This window comes from Haliaeetus leucocephalus, unplaced genomic scaffold (assembly GCF_000737465.1).
Source record: "Haliaeetus leucocephalus isolate CR32 unplaced genomic scaffold, Haliaeetus_leucocephalus-4.0 Scaffold151, whole genome shotgun sequence".
NCBI lineage: Eukaryota > Metazoa > Chordata > Aves > Accipitriformes > Accipitridae > Haliaeetus > Haliaeetus leucocephalus.
The window spans coordinates 6,104,317-6,125,759 of record NW_010972587.1 but is presented as its reverse complement, the minus strand read 5'-3'; positions in this window follow the sequence as shown (position 1 = coordinate 6,125,759).

Genomic DNA, 21,443 nt, shown 5'->3' with positions numbered 1-21,443 from the left:
ATCATGCAATTTTGCAACACATTATACAATGTATTTTCATTTTTAGCAAGATTCAACTCTTTTTGCTTTGAACACTTTCATTCCTGCTGCTTAAGAGGATGAGGTTTAATTCTGTCACATACAGAAAATGTAAAGTGATTTTGTTATCTAAAAGCTGTGAAGGTCAGAAGACATATTTGTATTCAAGTGAATTTAAAAAGAATATGATGTTAAAAATGTAAAATAACATGATGTTAAAAACAAAGCCAGAGATGTAGAAATAATGTTAGGGTAGCCACTTCTTTTCCTCATAAGGGAAGGATAAAGAGAAATATTACTTGACCCAAACTCTTCTTTTGAATTACCAAAATTGTAAATTAAAAACAGATAAAAATTAAGAAATATGTATATTCAAAGCAGAATGCAAGATATCCTCTGAGTCCTTTGATCTCACTTCATGAGTGCTAGTAGTAGGAATGGTTATCTTGCCACTCATGTGAAATACTTTCCTGTGTGAAATCACATCAGCCCTACCTAACTGCTTTCTGAAGGGTATTCCTATCTAAAAGGGAAAGGGAGGAAGCCATGGTCCACCATGACTACAGCTTCACATTGTGAAGGATATTCTGTTTTCCCTATGGATGAGTTGCTTCTTGGAGTAGGAAGTTCTGGAATATGCATCAGGTTGCAGATTGAAAAGAACCAGTTCAGAGTATATTCAGTACTATTACATTTCCCATAGTTCTGTATATAAATATAAATAGCTATCAGTGACTCTTTTAGTTGCTTGTAACTTCTTCATGGCTGTTCATAAAAAAGCCTGTTATTCAGAAATTGACAGGTACTTGATAAGCTTTTCCATTTCCTCTTTGCAAGAGTTTAATTTCCTTTACCCATTTAATTGCTTGTATTCCCAAACTTTCAAAGCCTATCCTCTTAAAAAAGGATTTGCAAAAGCAGAAGACAATCACTTCAGCAAATTCTGAATTAACCTGATGGAATGTAAATGTACATTTTTCAAGACTAAAACCAAAAAAATGTCTTTGCCTATAAGTATTCTGTTTAGTGTCTAAATGTTAAGAGTTCACTTGCAGCTGTAGCTCAGAATTATAAGTGCCCATCAGCAGCAATTTGGTCATCAAAAAATGGGAAATTCAGAGACAAGTCACCTGACACAACTTGACAAACTTCCTTGATACGATATAAATGGGAGGGATCCTCTCATTTCAAGTAAATAGCAGTTTTTGAGCACCGTGAAGGCTGAAAAGTTTGGATCCACTTGTCAGTGAAGAACAATTCTTTTGCAGCAAGGCAGTCTCTTGGCAGAGCAAAGACGTGGTACAAACAGGGTTAGAAAAAAGATCTTAACACAGTGGATGAGAGTGTTCTGAATACACATAAGTTTTTTGCATTTTTGGGTTATTAATTCTCTATGATAGTGACAGAAAGTCCTAATAAATGCTAAGAAATCACATGGCTACTATAGCATTCAGCGGTAAATAGCACATCATGGTGATATAAACATACTGGTTTTCTTCATTTTCATTTGCTATGGTTACTGTTGGTAAAATAGCTGAAACATAACCAAACTGATAATTTCATATTAATAGAGTCAGAGCTGAGGTTACACTGTGTTCTTTCATTCGCCATGGTAACCATGAATAGGATGTATAACTTTAAAAAAAAAAAAGGAAATTAATTGGATTAAGAACCAGAATCAACAACCAGAAGTGATAGTTTATTAATGTATCAATATCTTCTGTGTAATAAAAATGAGTCATTGTTTCTGTGATTAGGTGAAGGACTGATAGGATGTGTTCATGGACATTCTATTTTATTAAATCTATTTTCGATATGTAACTTCTGTACTGAAGAGTGTGATTGACTTTTAAGGGGGATTTCCATCTCTATGAATCTAGATCTTGTACAACCCGGCTTATATTCATCAGAGATCCAGAGCAAAGGCAGTGATACAAACATTTAAAATTAGTTTGAATTTAGGTCATGATCCACTGAACTTTGTGATCCTTACTGACTCTTTTCTGCAGAATGCTTTTTTTTCATTTAAATTTTGCTACAGCTTATCTACACCAAGAAGAGTCAGACTTTCCATTTCTCACAACTCAACTGCAGAACGAAAGATCTACCATCACACCCATTGTATCATTTTAATTAATGATATATCTAGTATATGGATAGAAAATAAACTAAAAATAATTACAAAGCCTCCAATGGTCTCCTTTCTTTTGGTATGTACTTTCTCCTGCAGTCGTCTTTCCACCTTTGAATCCCTTTTCAAGATTTACATGCTGCTCTTCTGCTATTATGAGCGGCTGTAAATAAAGCAGATCACTATATTACTTTCAGAAAATATCACCTGTCTTGCTGACTTATCACTCTCAATTTTTTGCTTCCTATAGAGATGTTTGAATTTACTGTTACTGATCTTGTACATGAAGGAAAACGCTTTGGAGGTGGCAGCTACAACCACAGCCACCACGTCAGAGAGCACAGGGAACATGGAATTGCGCTCATTTGACTGGGCCAGTTTGCACCTATTTTCCCTTCGCTTTGGGTGCCAGTCACCATCGTCTAACCTTGCTATCACAGTTACTGGTGGTGTTCCCGCTCTCCTCGCAGGCTGCCTCTGGCTCTCTTGCTCTCAGCCAGGACTTGGTCCACCAGGAGGGGTGGGAGACGCTCGGGTCTCCCCGCCTGCGGGAGAGACCTGCCCCACGGCGCCTGCGATGCCTGCCCCACTGTTAACGTCAAGAGCTCTTACCCACCTTCGGGGCAGACTCCCTCCGCCGTTAGCAGCCACTCAACCGAGGCAGACCTTCTGCTCTTGCACCCACAACAGGCTGGACCAACTCTCACGGAGAGCCAGCGCGCTCCTTCCATCCAGCTGGGCTACCCGAGTACGTCCTGTGTCTGTTGCAGTGGAGAAGAGAAGGGGACTGGTTTCCAGCCTGGTGTTTTTCCAAAAGGAGTCCTGGCTTTTCCACGTGCTGGGGAGCCCACCCCCAGCAGGGTACATTGCCAACGTTTTTCCAGCGTGCTGGTGGAACGCGTGAGAGTGTGCCAGCTGCAGGACCTGGCCGTGACCTCGAGCAGAAGGGATTTTATGAGAGGACATAACCAGCACCCGATTCCTTGTACAGTGCAAAAATAGCAACCAGCAGTGATGCCGGCTCTTCAACACCATTTATGAACCCTCTGCTCTCCTCTACTCATTTTTCCCTGAAAGCAAGTGATTGTGCAAATGTGAAGTTTGAATAGATGGTCTCGCTAAGATTAAAGTTAAGAAAGCGAGTTTCCAACCTCCCTATTAAAGTCCTACTACACAGACAATGATCTAGTCCTCCTAGAAAGGGAATGCGCCATGCTGTGCTTAAACTGTCTCTAAAAAGATAATACCTACTGTTTGGCTGAATTAACACTAAAGAAGAGGATTTATACAATTGTGATCTTTTTTTTCCAAGTTCACCTTTACCATCGTCCTAGTTCTTTCATTTTCTTTCACTAGGGATCTAAAGTTTGTTACATCACGAGTAAGAAAGGCCCACCGACATCAGCGAGAAAAATAATGATTAAGAGTATGTTGTAACCTCAGCATTTAGAACTGTGCTTCTCCAAAAGCACGACCCCCTTTGTTCTTAAAAAGCCTGATTACTTTCTTGATGTTTTTAACTTTGATTCTTTTACTGGTTGCATTCCACCTTATTTTGCTCAAGGATAGAAGGGCTGCACAATTCTTTAGAATGGTTTTGATGGCATCTCTGTGTAATAACAAAGTCTTTGTTCTTTTTTCTTTTCCTTCAGAAAAAAATAAAAAGAAAAAAGCCTCCAGGCTTTCTGTGCTCCAGCTAGTTTATCATTTATATGTTTACAAACCTTTCATAATCTACGAAAATATTTATGTGCTTCACTTCCCTATAGAAAATATTCTTTAATTGGATCCAGTAGGTATAACTTACAGTGCTAGCTGAACATGAAATTATTCAAAGTCTCAATTTTGGATTAGCTAGGAAAGAAAAGATGAAGCCCTGGTTCCAAGGAAATCCTTTTTAACAGTTTTAAAACTGGTTTTGATGCATCAGATTTTATTCCAAAACTTGGTATTCATATGTAGGTGAAATCAATATGCTAGGCTGGAGCCTCACATCATATCGCTATCCTCATCACCTGCTTCTATTACCTGAGAGCCCTGGAGTCTCCATTCTAGGTTAATCAGTGTGTAAACCCCAGATGTTCCCTGCTTCAAAGGATGGGTGCAGACAGGATACTACAAAGAAACAAGAAAATATTGTTCAGCAGGAGACATGATGATATCAGCGCAACAGCACCAGATGGATGTCATGTCAGTACAAGAACTTGGAGGAGGAGAATAAATTAGAAATGGTTATGCAGAACATCTCCAAAGTGGAAGGGGAAAGGAATACATGGGCTAAGCCAGCGGTTTGAAAGTGGTGTATGTGCAGAAGTTGTGCCAGATGAACAGGAAAAGCAGGGTCCAGAAAAAAGTCAGAGCAAAGATACCCTTTATGAAGCTTAGTAGAGATCCAATATAAATTCAGAATGGAGTTCAGCACTTCTTGTTTTACTCAAATGTTACCATTTCTGATCATCGTCAATACTGGGATACTCAATTATAGGAAATCACAGAATCACAGACTAGTTGAGGTTTGAAGGACCTCTGGAGGGGATCTGGTCCAACATCCCTCCTCAGGCAGGGTCACCAAGAGCCCTTTGCCCAAGACCATGTCCAGATGGCCTTTGAATATCTCCAAGGATGGAGACTCCACAACCTCTCTGGGAAACCTGTGCCAGTGCTTGGTCACCCTCACATTAAAAAAGTGTTTCCTGATGTTCAGAGGGAACCTCCTGTGTTTCAGTTTGTGCCTGTTGCCTCTTGTCTTGTCGCTGGGCACCACTGAAAAGAGCCTGGCTCCGTCTTCTGTATGCCCTTCCTTCAGGTATTTGCATACATTGACAAAATCCCCGTGAGCCTCTTCTCCTCCAGCCTGAACAGTCCGTGGTCTCTCAGCTTTTCCTCATATGAGAGATGTTCCAGTCCCCGTCCATTAATCATCTTTGTGGTGATGCACTGGACTCTACAGTATGTCCATGTCTCACTTGTACTGGGGAGCCCAGCACTGGACACAGCACTCCAGGTGCAGCTTCACCAGTGCGGAGTAGGGGAGAAGGATCATCTCCCTTGACCCACTGGCAACGCTCCTCCTAATGCAGCCTGGGAAAAAACTAACCGCCTTTCCATCAAGGGCACATTGCTGGCTCATGTAGTAGAAAAAAGTAGTGTTTAAGAGTTTTACTTTTAAACTTGATTTTATTTTCAAAAAAGCTTTATTTTGTTAAGGAGTTTGTAAAGGAAAGCTATTAAATCTATACCAGACCAAGAGGAATCCAAGGTCATTACCTATGGGGTTATAAACCAGTCCTTTAAAGGGCCATTTGATAGCAAACTGCCACTCCATAATAGGTTTTTATCAACAGTTAAAGTATAGAAAACTGGTTACATCAAGGAGAAAAGCAAAATCCCCTATTTGTGACCGCCTATGCTGTTTTTATGCTTGACTATACTAGGCATTTATCATTACATTCATCTCCTGTAAAAGGAACATAGACCACATGTTAAAGGGTCAAGTGGATTATTCTTCCGGATACTGAAAAATGTGTTCCCCACTCTACTTTTTCGGAAGCATGTTCATTAAAATCATAACTACCTTTCACACCTCACTGACCATGTATTTTACAAGTACAACTAGTAGCTGTTAGGTCATATGAATTAATATACAGTGGTAGCTTTTATAAGTTTTTATACTTTGCCATATTCCTCTCTCTCCAAAATATTTCCAGAGTTAACACATTCAGTTGCAAATGTTGATCCTCTGTTTAGTCAGAATGATTAAGTGACGGTCATTGTAGCATGACTCATTGCTTCTGGATAGGAACATTTACACAATATTATCTTTGTTATGAAGTGCAGTTATGATTCACATCAGTCCAAGCCTTTTTCAAGTGAGGATAGTTATGATTACATTTGGAATACTTCATTCTACTTGGTGATTTACTGGTAAGGGAGCTCAGTACTTATGCTGATACTTTCCAAAGGAGAAAAAAAAAAAAGAGGCTGACTGCATTTCTTAAAGATTGGTGCTGCCAAACCCATATGTTCTCATTAGACGAAAATGAACCTCCTTAGAGGAAAATTCTTGAAATCTCCTGTATTAGAACCTTCCCACAGAGAACAGGAGGTTGCTGACGCATTTGGTCTTGTACAAGGTACTGACAGAGACATAGGGTAAAGTCATAGGCAGAGCTTCACTCTTCAGTGAAGCTTTGATTTTACTTATGCTACTAGCTCTGCAGGAAGATTCCAATAAAAGAGGGTGATCTGAAATAGAGTTACTATAAAATATGTCCCCATTAAGCTGACTTATTTGAACTGGTGTTTGAAATAGAACAGCTGAGCCCAGCTTGTATACTCATAGTGGTATCTGGGATTGTGTCCTTGCATCTGTGCATGATCTAACCCAGCCTTTTGCTATGTTGACCTTGGACACTACATTCAGTGTTTCAAAGCTAGCTCAGTATCTGATTCAACAAGGCAATTTCTGTCCCATAAAAATGATGTTCTAATGGTAAAGAGAAATAAAAAGTTTCTAATGCCTTTTTTTTTTTTTTTGAGTTATAGGGACAACACCATCAACTAAACTATGCAGTTTTGACAAACCTATATAGTTTTCTTTTCATTAGTCTATTAAGGTAAAAGATAAATCTAAACATATTTTCTATTTTAAAGCATAGGGATCTACATTTTTTTTTGTTCTTGTAAAGTAAGGATGTGAATCTTGAAACAAGCAAAACATTGCAGGTATGCTTGAAAAGGAAAGGTTTTGACCTTACCAAAAAGCAGCATTTCATCTTTTTCTTCCCCAAAACAAACAGACACATTGACAGACATCAAGGGAACTGCTGAATTTTAAAGATGCTATATTCTCTGAGAGAAAAACAACATTTGTGACTGCAATTTTTGACTGCTACTCCTTCATATCTCTTAGTGTGCACTTTTAAAAGTCACAGAGATGCCTCCGCTTGCCTTATGCAGGGCATGCCTAATATACGAGTTAGCTATGCATTAGTTCTGCCTTCTTCTACATAATGAGTCAATCAAGAAGGAGTTGCATTTGTCATTTATATACATCTCAGAAGATGTGAGCATGGACGGAACTGTCTTTCTTTCACAGAATCATGTTTACCTTCTCTTCACTGCACTTTCATGTCACTTAGGCTGTAACAATTACTTTTTACAAACTATTTCACACAGGGCACGTCTTACTTAACCTACGCCAAGTAAAAGGGAGGTGCCTAATCAACTTAGCTGTCTCACACTTGTATGGAAGTGAAAAGGTTAGGTTTCTTCAGTTATTTCAATTAATTAAAAAATAAATAAATCAAAGTTAGTATCTCACCCTTGAACACACGGAAAGAGACCTGGTTGTAGTGTTGAAGCAATCAAGAAATGCTTTTGCAATGCAGTTTGGCAGCATAAAGTCCATAGCTTTTTTAATAGCATTCAATCTACAGAGGATATTTCATCTATGTAGGACAATAAATACAACTACACCTGCAGCAGCTCTGGACATCTCATTACAGGGAGACAGTGACAGATTGGAGGAAATCCAGAGTAGCAAAACACAGGTGATAATTCACTCGCAAGACAGACTTATGGAAATATTAGGTGGGCTAAATACATAGCAGTTAAGCCAAAGAGTAAGTAAATGGAAACAGAATTCCACTGCTATTTGAATAATGCAGACAGAGGAGATGGAGATAGGTGGGTTTTGTTTGGCTGGTCTTAACCTTGATATAATGAGATTTCACTGAGTTCATAGCAACAAAAGAAAGATTTAGGACAACACCAGGAAAAACTCCTCAGCTGTCTCACTCAAAATACTGGTCTGTACTAATCTGGGTCTCCCACATCGAGGCGTAGGTACAGCTACAAAAAAATGCACTCCAACCTAACCAACGAATGCACTCCATCCTTCAAAAAAACCACCACAACCCAAGAAAAACAAAGAACTGCCAAAGTACACCTACCTAGCTGCACAACGGGGGCAATTTCTCACTCACACAAATGAACTTCTAGCACCTAAGGTTTTGCTGTAGTTATTGTCTTAATACACTGCTGTAAGTAATGAGCATGGTCAAGGTATGGTAGTGATTCTGTCTGCCGTTGGCTGAATAAAGGTCCCCTCTCAGGAAGGACTGACTAGAAAATAAGAAGTTTGTTCTTATTTTCTGGAGAGCCCTCAAACTCTCGTGTAGAGAGTTGGAGTCCGCATATTGGAAATTTGCACCACAGAAGAAAAAAATCACATCCTTGGGACATATGGTAGTAACATAGAGCAAATGTCACTGCAAGTTTATCCCTTCATGTCCAAAAGTCTGGTTTTCCAGCCCAAATGTTAACCACACTGAAAAATTTCTGCTTAGTACAGAGATACTGAGAAAAGTTTTCTAATAGGGAGATAGTAGAGCAATACACTATTCCCTATGCATGATTTAACTAGGAGCCTTTCTGGATCCTGAGAGATTCTTCGCCAGATTCATCTCCAGAATTCTGGAAAGGTATAATTTTCAAAACTTTGTAGGAAGTGTTTGCTCAAATAATTCAGTACAGGAGCAACAAAAGAAGTTTTAAAATGTTTCTAAACATTAAGATGTTTTCTAAAAGAAGTTTTGAAGTGTTTTCTGGTAGTAGCCATTACTTGAAAAGAATCCTATTGCCATGAGGACACGATTAATTCCTTCTATGCTATTAGTCTAGGAAGAATTCATGATTTCATACTTCTATTCAGGGAGTCAGAAAGAAGAAGAGCTAAATCCTTCTGATCTTATTCAGTCAGGGAACAGTCATGGGACCAGAAGCACCAGAAGGATAACAATAATCTGATCGGTAATGGTAATTTCTTTTTCTGCAAGTGCTCTCTATTTTGAGGGATCTACCAAAGATACTCAGTGAACATTACAATGATCCTAGATTAGTTTTATTTATTGAGCTTACTATATGAAACATAATTGTGAATAATAATTCAAACAATGCCCAAGTCCAAACAGCAGGTTGCAGTGGCAGTGGCATTTATTTGAATTATACAGGAATGTGACTCAGTTCTCCTTGCTGAGAAGTCCTGCCATGATTATTAATGCTTCCTATAATATAAAAGGAAATTTAGCTTAAAGCAAACATAGAAATTAAAGCCCAATTATTTAAGTAAGGTAAGAATTTTCTCTCTTTGTTTGAGAATACAACAAGCTAAAATTTAAGACCACAAAATATTTTATCCAAAGCCTCCACAGAAACTTGTTACTGGCTCATATATAAGGAATTACAGGAAAGGGAGTGCTCGCTTCAGAGATCTGCATAGCCCGAAAGGGGGAAAATAGTAAATTATACCCCTTTGTGAGATAGGAAATTAGACATAAAGGAATTAGACAGAAATGAAGGTATTTGCTAGGTAATATCCTTAAAAGTTTTAAAGGGGATGTCATAATGATAAGGGAATGGCACTTAAAGGCGGGCAGATGGGAGCAGCCCAGGAGGGCTGCTCAGCAGGACAGCGGACGAGTGAGCCCTGCTTGCACAGACTGGACGTCCGTGTCTGACAGCTCGATTCTCTCTTTCCAGAGAGGAGGCCCTAAGCTAATGAAAACTGCTGCCAAGAACAGCCTACACAAACCCATTTGGCTGCCAAACTGCAGCAACATCAGGCTGTGAAGTTATTTTCCCCTGTTGTTGCCAGACTTATGAAGGGACTGTCACTTTGATGCCTTGTTTTAATCTTTTTATTTTTTATTTTTTATAATGGGAAATTAGCAAATATCTATTTTTTTAAATTTTCTATAACGAGACCTACAGGGCACCACTGTCAACAAACAGCATGTAGAACTCTAGATTTGCATTTTTATTTTACAGAGGAATAAACCCCAAACAAAAATAATAATCAGTGAATACATATTTTCCTGTTAGTAGCTAGGTTGGCCGTAGTTTTGTTTTCTATGACAAGCCTTCATGAACAGGCAGGAGAGACAGCTGTGCTCAGAACTGTGCACCTGTAGCCCAAGTCCTCTCTCTCTTCCAGCTGATTGGGGGGTAAAAAGATTTAAAGAAGAAAAAAAAAATATTGGCAAGGGTTTTAAGTTCTGGAGAAAAATAATATAAACATTAAAAATGCGGAGCACTGCCTCGCAGCTTATTAGAAAGACTTACCAGCTTGAAAGCAATTTAGAGGCAGACACCTTATAAAGTACACTCTTTGACAACAAGCAATCATACTGCCTCAGATTGAGAAATCATAGAGGTGAAGAAAACCAGTGGAGAAGTGAAGCCAGGTAGAGCCTGGGGAGGGGAAGGAGGAGAGCCCAAGCTGATGTATAACCCTCCTAACCAAAAATTCAACATCTGCCTTCAGCTGTAGAGATGCTCTAATGCAAATGCCATAGATCACTAGCCTACGTTCTTGTAGCGTATCTGTACAGGTAACTGTCAGTATGGCCCCTGTTACTGAGGAGCCTGAAGGTTTACAGTATCCAAAGAGGCAAAAATGTGCCTCTGGGGACATAACTTTCTAATGGTCAGTATGACTGTAAGGTGACTGATGTAAGATGCACATTAATTTTTTCTCCAAAAATTATATTTTTGTGTTATTTTGAAAGAAGTGTGTGTTAAAAAAAATCTTTCCCCTTTATAGGGCCCCAGTAATAGTATCTGCAGTCTTAGCTTTCTTGGGGAATAGGTAGCCTATTGAAACCAAAATTTCTTCTGCTTCAGTTAGCGGGCTGCTCTCCTACAGAGTTTTCTTTATGTCTCCCAAGAACTCAGATAATAATTTTCATCTCTGGACTACACCAGCTTGGCTTCTCTTAAGACTGCCTAAAATCTGAGCTTTCTGCACACTGAATATCAGACAAAGCTCTTCCACTTTTTTCCACGCGATGCTCACGTACGTGTCCGAAGTCAGCTGTGAGCCAGGCGTGAGCCGTGCGAGGGCCGGGTGAGCGTGCCGGTGGGGTGTTGCCCCCAGGGTCGCCCACCCAGCAGCACTGCTCTTGGCCTTTTCTTTGCTGCAACCACTTTGTGTGGAAGGTTGGCAATGTGCGATGGCCCCGGAGGAAGAGCCCACGTGCTGACTAAGCAGCTTCTCAGACATGTGCGGTTCCAATGCCCACGACTGTTAAAAAGCCCCCCCCCAGCACCCGAACCGCTCAAATCTATTGAAAAATTCCTCATACCAGCTTGGCAAGTCAGGATGCAAAGGGTTAGTCTTGGTGCAGCAGAACTTCGTGATACTTGGGTAATGCAAATTGCAACTAATAAGCGCAGTGGTACCCTCCAGCCCGGTGTGCAATGAGGGGTGAATAAATGCTTTTATGTACATAATAGAATTTGAAACTGTTACTTCCTGTCACTGGAGTTTTTCTGAGTGGCAGCGCTGGAAAATCTTTACAGTGGAATCACACCTCCACGAGTTACTTTCAGCTGTGGCCGCTGCAGAGCTGCGCACCATCTGTCACGAAGGCAGCAGAGACGAGCGTTGGAATAGCAGCCCAGGCTCATTCGGGAAACATTGGCACCGGCTCCACGGCAGAGCGACCGGGAGCTTCACGAGGGAGGCGACAGCTCCCTGTTGTAGCCTCCTGAGAAATGACAGGCAGAGCCATCGCACAAAACAGATCTGGGCTCTCAAGGAGCTAAACCAGCAGGCAGCACAGCGAGCGAGAAGTTGTTGCAGGCAATTCTCCACGCTCGTTGTACCAGACCCCTGATCCGCTCTTGCTAGCGAAGGCAGAGCCTCTGCCTCGCGGTGCTTCTTCTCCCCACACTCTCCTACGGTCCCATTAACAAAAATGCCGATACGTGGGTAAAAAAGTATTTTGGCACAGAGAGTGTGTTTGTGAGCAACAGTAACACGCTCAGCTGCTCTTATTGTTAATGGAATATGGGAGAAACCAAGCGTGCACCAAAAAGATAAACAGGAAGGATTTGTGATAGCTTTAAGCTCTATCTACTCTGCAATCAAAGAAAAGAAACTGAATTTACAGTGAATGTCTCGCTTCGTTTAGTATACTTTAGAAAGCTGAGTTTGAATCTCACGTGCCATCGGGTACGTGCGCCAGGCTTCATTATGTATGCAATGCAAAATTAGCAGCAGTTAGTGCCCAGCAGGGCATTTGACAGCTGTTTGAACCAGAAGCTGATCATCAAGTTTAGAGGGTTGGCTAGAAAGGAGGGAAGACTGGGAAAATCCTATAGGGTCACAGTGCAAGCAGAAGGCTTAGTTCAGAGCCTTGTGAAATCGGAGAGACACTTGTTATTGATTTGGCAGTGAGTTGTGTAGACCTTGAGTAAAGAATCATATGAGCTGAGTAGGGACAAGGAGAGAGAGGTGGGTATGAACACAACAGGATTTGACATAGGTCTTCTTTCAATAAAGAAACAAATCAGCTGGAGAGACTCTGGAGTTTTGTAGGGATTGAAGGAACAGCTGGAATCCTCTCAAGATTCAGCAGAGGCTGGTAACTTGACGAATAGGATTGATCTTACAAAACTTCCTTTAGTGAAAGATAAAAAATGTACTGGCCAGTCAGAGATCGTTGTCTAGGTTTTATCTATAGTCAGTGGAGAGACAGGAGCAGCCACAAAGCAATTCACTCCATCTACTTTTTTCTGCTGACAACAAAGGAAGACGAGATGACTATCTCATGCTGCACCGAAGCAACTCTTAAAGGACTAAATTTATGTACAAAGAATGCAGCTCTCAGTTGTTATTAAGCAGTGTCACTTGAAAGCGTGCTTTGAAGAACCCAAAAGATAATCTAGGGTCTACTTCTTGGAAGCTGTTGAACATTGCCTCTTTACAGATTGAGTTGTGGTTTTGTAATTGTATCTCTTTTAGAGAACAGTTTACTTAAAAGAACAAAATTACATTCAAGCGCACTTTTATTAAATAAAAGAAAAACCATTTTCTGCAAAAGTGCCTATTTAGAAAACACTGACACTGTAATTGTCATTGTTTATTCTAGCTGTGCAGAGCCTGAACTGGTGGAGGCTTCCTAATGCTAATAGCTGTGATTAGAATTGTTGAACACTTCGATCTAGGAGGTCCTCATACCTTGTCCTTTTGTACTGCTCTGAGAAGATGTAGTAGGAAAAAAAATCTCCTAAGTGTGAAGCAAGGCCTTAGGCTGGGGTGGGCGTGGTGGAAACTACCTATAAGAAGAGGTAAGCAATGAAAGAGATTGCTTAGGGGAGTTATCGAGCTGTCAGCATTGGAGATTTTTAGCAATTACATACTATATGCAGCTGATCTTAACTTTGGACAGACGGATGTATCTTTAAGGATCATGAACCTTCCATCAGGAAGGAGCACTTTGAACTCAGAATACTGACATGGCTTGGAGAAGTACAGCCTAATTTTCCAAACATCAGCTAAATGGATATTAGACAATTGAGTACACAGACAAAGCATTATGCACTTGTGTTGTATGTAGAATTAAGCCACAATCAGTCTCGAATAAACTAAGATTTACATCATCTATGCAGTTTGAGAGTTCTCTACCATGCTGGGCAGATGGTTACCTCGCTAGCCTCTGCTCAACCAGCTCAGTTACTCAGCAGTATCTCAACACTTCCTTAGGAATCACAACTGGTTTTTAGTGTCGCAAGCACACACATATAAATGGGTTTGGTATTCTTCTGCTTAGAGACCAATAAAACAATGGAAGAATCATTCATCTTGCCCCAAAATTCTGTCATCAAAAATGATATATGCATTGACAAATATTTGATACTTAACACTTCTTTCAGATGATCTTCTAAGTATCTTCTTGAATTTCTAGTCTTGTATATGCAGGACAAACTGCAACAACTTGCTACTAAAAAAACCTGTAATAGACATCAGTGCAATAACCAAAAAATGACTGTATCATGTTAAAAAAGCTTTGCTAGTTTATGTGGATGGTCAATAAAATGGAAAATATTACTTAAACAGTGGTGTACAAGTTAATAGTTAAATTATATTTAAACATTGTATGAAGTTGAAATGCCTGGTAAGGCTAAATGCAGAGTGGTTAAGCATTCCTACTAACATCAAGCAAAATATGTCTGTAGAAATGAGGGAGGGCAAAGGTTAGGAATTTAAAAAAATCTCATAAAAGAGAGGCTGTTTCCACATGATATGATGATATAAGGCTCTGTGAGATATAAGGCTCTGTGATAATCCTTGAGGAGTGATTGCATTTAATCCTACTTTATGCCTCATTATTTATATATTTTCTTGTTTCACCTGCTTGCAACAAACATTAATACTGATAAAAAACTATTTTCATGATGCAGTGGATCATGATCAGAAGAAAGAACACTGTTAATAAAGTTCCATAATCGAAATGGCTTCTAGTAGATAGTACACTTTCTTCATTTTCCCAAGTGAGCTGTAGCAGACTGTACTTCTAAAACTCAAAGGTGTTGATGCAGTATGTCTTCTTTACGCCTCTTACTAAACCTATAGTCACTGGAATGATAAGGCACACTTAAAGATAACATCTTCCAAGAGAGATAAAATGCTACATAAAAAGCAGCTTCAGAATTCTGAGGACAAAATTTGACACAGTGAAAGAAAATGAAGAAGTCAGCTTTTGTTTCACCACTGGATCTATTTTGGAAAAAAGTCACATTTTTTCACCAACATAATAAATCTTCATGCAAGTCCTTTAGTGTGACCATCAGAAAATTGAGAGTAAATGTATCTGCTGTACTGCAAAATGAAGAGCTAACTGGACTAAGCTATTGGAAAAGTGAACAACTGCCAGTTTCTGAACGTCATGCCTACAGGTCCCGTCTCACCCTGCCTGTAGCGCTGGATCTTCATTCTGTTTATTCCAGACAGCTGAGGACAAAACTCAAACTTGACTCTTGCAAACTGTTTCAGGCAGTTGAATGTGGCTTGCAGATATTACAAGGGAATGGAAAAACGATGCTTGCCACAAAACCAATGACTGTTGTGCAATGCAGGTTCTAACAGAGATAAGGAGATTCACAAACAACTACCTCTTTTGAAACACGTAATTTTTTTCCTTCTTTATTCTGAAGTTTAATCACTGAGTCAAGAATCAAACCATACTAATGGTTTACAAGTTCAAAAACTGGGCTTAAAGACAGGTGGTTTTCCTTGGAAGCATAATACAGAAATATATGCTCCTACTCAAACATATAAAACAATGTAAAACTTTTCCTGAATGTGATTTTATTGTATAGATCATGCATTATAATTTAATCATTAAATAAAGCAGTCTAAGGCATTGTTGGAAAACATCGCTATAGATTTTTGTAAATTTGTATCTCTTGCTAAAATATAAAGGTGGTGGAAATTGTACCTGGTAGTAAAATTTGACAGTGATATTTCTAGCCACTGATTTTTGATAAAAAAACCTCCTGAATCCTATCAGTCCTACATATAAGCTTTTCATATATCTGCATAGAAGAACAAGATGCTGACATATATAGGTTGAACCTGCATGTTTTCAGGCCAGGATTTATACCTCCAAGGCCGGTGGTGACCTCGTCTTGAACCATGCAGAGGCATAAGTGAGGTGAGAGTCCACAGGTTATCCTCCAGATAGTATTTTTGGTAAGTTAGGACAAGTCATAGCACAGAAACAAGGGTGAAGTGTGCTAAAACCACAGGAATTAAATTAGTCTGTTTTCTGCTGCTTAAAAATCTTTACATAAAAGGTCTGGTAGATAACATGGCTACCTTAACAGTGATACAGACCTCTCCTCCAGGGAAATACTGATCTTTGGGTACAGCCAGAAGAACGTGTTACTGCAGGATCCATTAAGGAGTTAACTTGCAATATGGTAAAAATATTCATGATCTACAGTAAAACTCCATGACAATTTATCATGAATTTTTCTCCTTCACTACCAGTTAAGAGCTCTTAGGTCAGCCAGGAGTTTCAGTGTGTAAACTGGCAATTACTGACACGTCAGTCTCATGACGTGAGTTTAAATCAGCTTTAGTCTGCAGAGACTCGTTTCTCTGTGCATGTGCCAGGCACTTACCGGATGCTGTTTAAGTGCTAAAGAGTCACACACATGATATTTGGGACAGTGATCTGCTTGCTATTTATATTTCAAACTGAGTCAAGCTAACCGGATTTTTGAAAGCCTCTTAAGGAAGATTTAAAGGAAGAAACAAAATCCAAGAATAGAATAAACAACGCAAAAGAGGGTTTTTTTCCCCCAAATAGTTATGTGCCTCAGTTTACCTATTTGGTATTACATTGGGCAAAAGAATAAAATTTAAAGATGACAAAAAGGAAGGGAAGGGAAACTATCTTTACTTGGGAGATGCTCACTTTCAGCCATACTAACACAGTTATTTTGCCTTAGGCCTATGCCTCAGGGTTTCCAGAAGTGTAGACTTGAAAGAAAGATGCTAACTAACTAACAGAAACTGTAAGTGAATTTCTAACAAAGAGCTGTCAGCTAAACACTATAGGAATAGTCTTGTGGTCCCACAGCAGAAACAAGATTTGAATTGTACTAAACTTACTAAAAAGCATGCAAGGACAGAAGGTCCGTGAATTCTCATGGCCAAGGGTAGCGTACACTTCTCCAGCCACTGAAATGCTTTTGACTGTCACATCTTCCTTTTGACAAAGCTGAACAGTGTACGGCTTCTGGTCACTGGGTAAATTGCTCCTGTTTATGAGAAAGCAACGTGATGGACAGCGGGGCTGAAACCTTAGTACGGCATTAGCTCCATTTGTCAGGAGAAAGGATGCACTGAGAGTCTGCAGGAGAGCGAGATGTAGCAAACTACCTTCCCTTGAAAAGGGCAAACGCTAACCCCGAGAGTTTAAATCTTTAATGTGGCCAGCTAACTACAAACCATCTGAGGCTTGTTGAAAAGATGCACCGGTTGTCAGTTTGAAGCATAAGCTACTGACATGCATATGTTTTCACAACCTGAGGCTTTATTTTCTAACTGCTTAAATAAATATCAAAGCAGCATCTCTTGAAAAGTGCTTCTTGAAAAGAATGCTGAGAAGGAAAGAAAGTTCATTTACGACTATGATTGCCTAATAATGTCAAGAATCCTGCATGCTGTATCTGAAGATTTTCTTATACTTTATAGCAAATAAGGTTCATATGTTGTTAAATGCATTATTAAAATCTGTGTAATATTTAATATATCTTGAACATCATTCCATTTTTACCTATATTATTGCCTTAAATAAATATATTTAAGTATCATTGTGGAGCAATTTCTGTGAGACATAAAAGAGAAAATTCCATTCAAGTAATTGACATTAAAGTACCTGAGCACTCAGGCAGAAATTCCCTAAAAATAAACATATATCACAAGGCCACAATACCTTATCAATGAGATATAGCATTGCTGTTCCCTTGTTGTCTTTAAGACTGCATATAACATTCAATTGCCAAGTTGGAAATGTTCTTTTTTCATTACTTATTCCAGAAGAATGTCTATAAGCTTTGCTATAATCGTTGATTCCTCTGTGTCAATTCCGTTTCTTGAAGAGATTCAAGTTGCCTCAGAACACTTAGCTTATTTATATGATGCTTAAATTTCATCCACCCACAAGTCACCTTTTTTCCTAAATCCTTAGGCAAGCATGATTTTGAGTTTTTTTTTTCCCACTGCTCTTTTTACAGAAGTGGGCAATATGCATTTAACATTATCGTCACTTAGTCTCAGGTTTGCTGAAGCATAGCTTCTGCCTGCTGAAGCTTACACAACCTTTAAAGTTCATCTACCATCTTTTGGAGACTGTTAAGGAGCACCCTACTTAGCAACAATTTTGCTTAACATCTCACATTCTTCCTCATTTCTTTCCCTGCCACGCCTGATGCTGAATTTCATGGAAATAGTTCTGTATATCAGTATTTGAGATGGAATTATGACCACATAACCAGCATTACGGCTTCAGATAGAAAAGAAGTAGGTGGCAACTTGCTTTCCTTTGTTAGGAAGGGACAAAAGTGCATATTGTTCATCCAGAGGCACTTAAGATTATAAGGATAACTTAAAAATAAAATCAGCAGTCAGCCATTTTACAAGATATACTGAAAATGCAACATTTCTATTGATAGTTTAGGATTAAATTTTTGACTAACATCCCCTGTGAACGAAAAAACTAGTTCAGCAACCACAAAACCAATGGTCTGGCTTCCTACAAGTCAATGTCCTGTGGTTGATTGTCTTTGGTGTGTTAGAAGGTACAAGACACGCCAAAGCATATGGAGGACATTTATAAGACATTTCTCCAGTGCGAATTCTCCATTGCTTGGTGAGTTAACACCAGCCTGTTCTTTACTGGGGCTACTGCAAAGGTGTCATGGCTGGATAAGACTTGACAAAGTTAATTAACCCTGAGACTTTTAGTTTTCTGCCAAATGTGATTGAAACTGGCCAATAGAAAAAAAAAAAAAAGGCTGAGATTTCTTTTTAGTGGGAGAGTAGGCATGGAAGACAAAGCACAAGATCACATACAATTTTTGAAAGAAAATGTGATTTAACTCCCCTTCCCCCCATCTGCCCACCAATGGCTTAAACTCTGTCCTGGCCAAATGCTATTACAGTTAATGTCACTGATTATAGAGCTGTTAATGGGCATGAAGAGTACAGCTACTTTCTCCTCATACTGTTTGATTTCCATTAGCACACTTTATCATCAGGCTGTACCTAACAGAAGGTGCTGAAATCTCTGACAGTAATTCCTCATAATTTTGGCTCATATGGAAATAAGAATGCATCTCCCAGGTGAAGCAGTATATCCATTTTCCACTGCATCCTGCTAAACATGGTATTAATTTTCAGTTGGCCTAAATATTGTACCCCTTCAACTAAAATGCAATTATTTGCAAGTATGCTTGGCAAGTAAGTGCTGCAGACTTTTCTATTTATTTCACTACATGGAATGTACTTCATCTTCACCTGTTCATATTAAAATATAATCTAACAATACGTTTCCAGCTCTCAAACTGACATTTCATTAATTTTCATAGACATCTGAGCATATTTTAAATGTTAACTTTGTGCATAGTGAATAGGATTTTTCAACTGCTCAGTAATTTTTTTTTTTTATTTATAGCTTTCATCTATTAGAGCATGTAATGTCATGAGGGGCTGCACTATGAAAACATCTTTAATTGTGAAGCACTACTGTTCATATCTTGTGATCTCTGCTGGTAGTACACAACACACAAAATTTGTTACCCCCTTGCCGTGGATGAAAACTTACATTTCTGCCAACAAGTACAGACCACATTTTAAAATAAGTCAGTAATGAAATGACATGGGCATGGATTAGGGTCTCAGGACTCAAAAATGGAGGGAGAAACACTCCTAGAAATGCAAAAAAGAAAAAAAAGAAAACAACCACACTTGTGCAAGGTCCTTTGGAGGCCACAGGGTGGAAAAAGGATGAGGGGACAGAGAAGAAGACCCAAGACGCAGCACCAGGCCAGAGGCCAGACACCCTGAGGGGACAGCCGGAGCTCTCTTTGCTGCTCCAGCCTGACACAAGCAGGTCGGTCTCTTGCCTGCCCCAAAAGAAGGACCCACATAAGCGACCGGTTGTGGCTGCTGAGGTGGCCCCAGCCGTGGGTTGGGTTGGGTTGGTTCGTACCCGAGCGGCTCAGCGGAGCAGCTCTACCTTCCCGTGGCCGTGGGAAAAGCTCCAGAAGCGCCTTGGAAAGCAGCAGCAGCTTCTGTTAGAAAGAATAAATTCCCCCGTGGCAGTAGCTATCAGAAGGGATTACGTGTCTCCTTGTACCACACGTCTCACTGTATCACCGTCCACGTTCCCAGACCGGAGGCGAGGGTTTGTGCAGACGTTGGGTGTGTTTTGCGGGGGGACGCGCCGGCCTCACTCTGATGGTGTCCTCCTGGCTGGCAGCAACAACTGAAGCTACCCAGTAAATGTCACGTCCGATTCATGGGGTGGGAAAGGTGTGACTTGGTGTTAGGATGCTACAGCGGAGGCAGTAAGACTGAAGCCTTTTGCAGAAAATGATGTATTTGTGGAGACGCTTGGAAGGAAGTATTTAGAGAGATGGATCAGCCGGGAGCATCCGATGTGAGTCACTAACTGAGAGGTCAGAAGGAGCAGCTGGACAGAGTAGAGTGGGGATTTTTTTTCCCTGCATCTCGTTATTGCTCTGCTGGGAGTTGCATAGTGCGGCCAGCACCATGGGCATTAGTTTAAAAGCTGACTCAGCAAGAAAAGTGGTGTTTGAGAATCTATGACTCGCTGCTATAATAGATCTTATATAAAAGCATCATCAACAAAAATCCCAGCATTTCTCTGATATATTCCTGTCATTCTCCATTTAAAACTCTAAATCAGTGTTTCTAAAATTCAATACCAATGTTTTGGCAAAGGTGCAATGCAAGAATGACAGTTTTCCAAAGCTCATCTTATGCTGTATGCCTATTAAATTGAGGTGCTGTGCTCTATGATGGATCCCCTTAGTACTTACTAAACCCATTAAGTTAAGGGAAGGAAAAAATCAAGCTCACAATTCAATCTCAATATTTCATCTGAATACCGCACATTTTTATGTGTGCTTATTATCAGTCTTTAACTAATTCATTCAAAGCTTGTTTCTGTAACAAATCAAGAATGAAAATACTTTCAATTATATCATGCATCAGAAATTCATTGACTAAGTAATTATAAGTTTGTTATGAAACAGCCCTTATGGGACCTCAGCATCAATTCCTAGAAGTAGACAGCCTCAGACAGCTAAGGAAAATAGACATTTTGTCCCAAGATTTTCAAACTAAGATAGCAAGCAACACAAATGTTCAAAATATTCTGACACATTCACAGAATACTAGAATATATCTACCTTATTTAGAAAAGAAAGTCATAAATTGATTGAAGTAGGTTATCTTTCCACATCACTATTTTTTCAGTCATCTCAAAAGAAAAAAAAAGTTAGATATTAACTGTAAAATAAATCTTTTTTTTTAAAGATAAAATGAATATCGTTAAGAGCTTCAGCACCTGCATACCTCTCCTGTTTGACCACTGCCTTTTATGACATGGTTTACAAAGAACTTTTGAGCACATATATTTTCAAGGACAGGAAAAGCACTTAAGTGATATAAAGATCCATAAACATAAAGCTAGCATTGTCTACCACTAAACACATATTTCTACTTAGTACACCTAAAAAGTAACCTTACCTGATTCAGTCAAGGCAATTTGCAGTACATTTTTCTCTGTTGAGGTCAATCAGAGACATGAATACAAACTAGCATATGTGAAATCATAGAATCATAGAATCATTTAGGTTGGAAAAGACCTTCAAGATCATCGAGTCCAACCATCAACCATGCCCACTA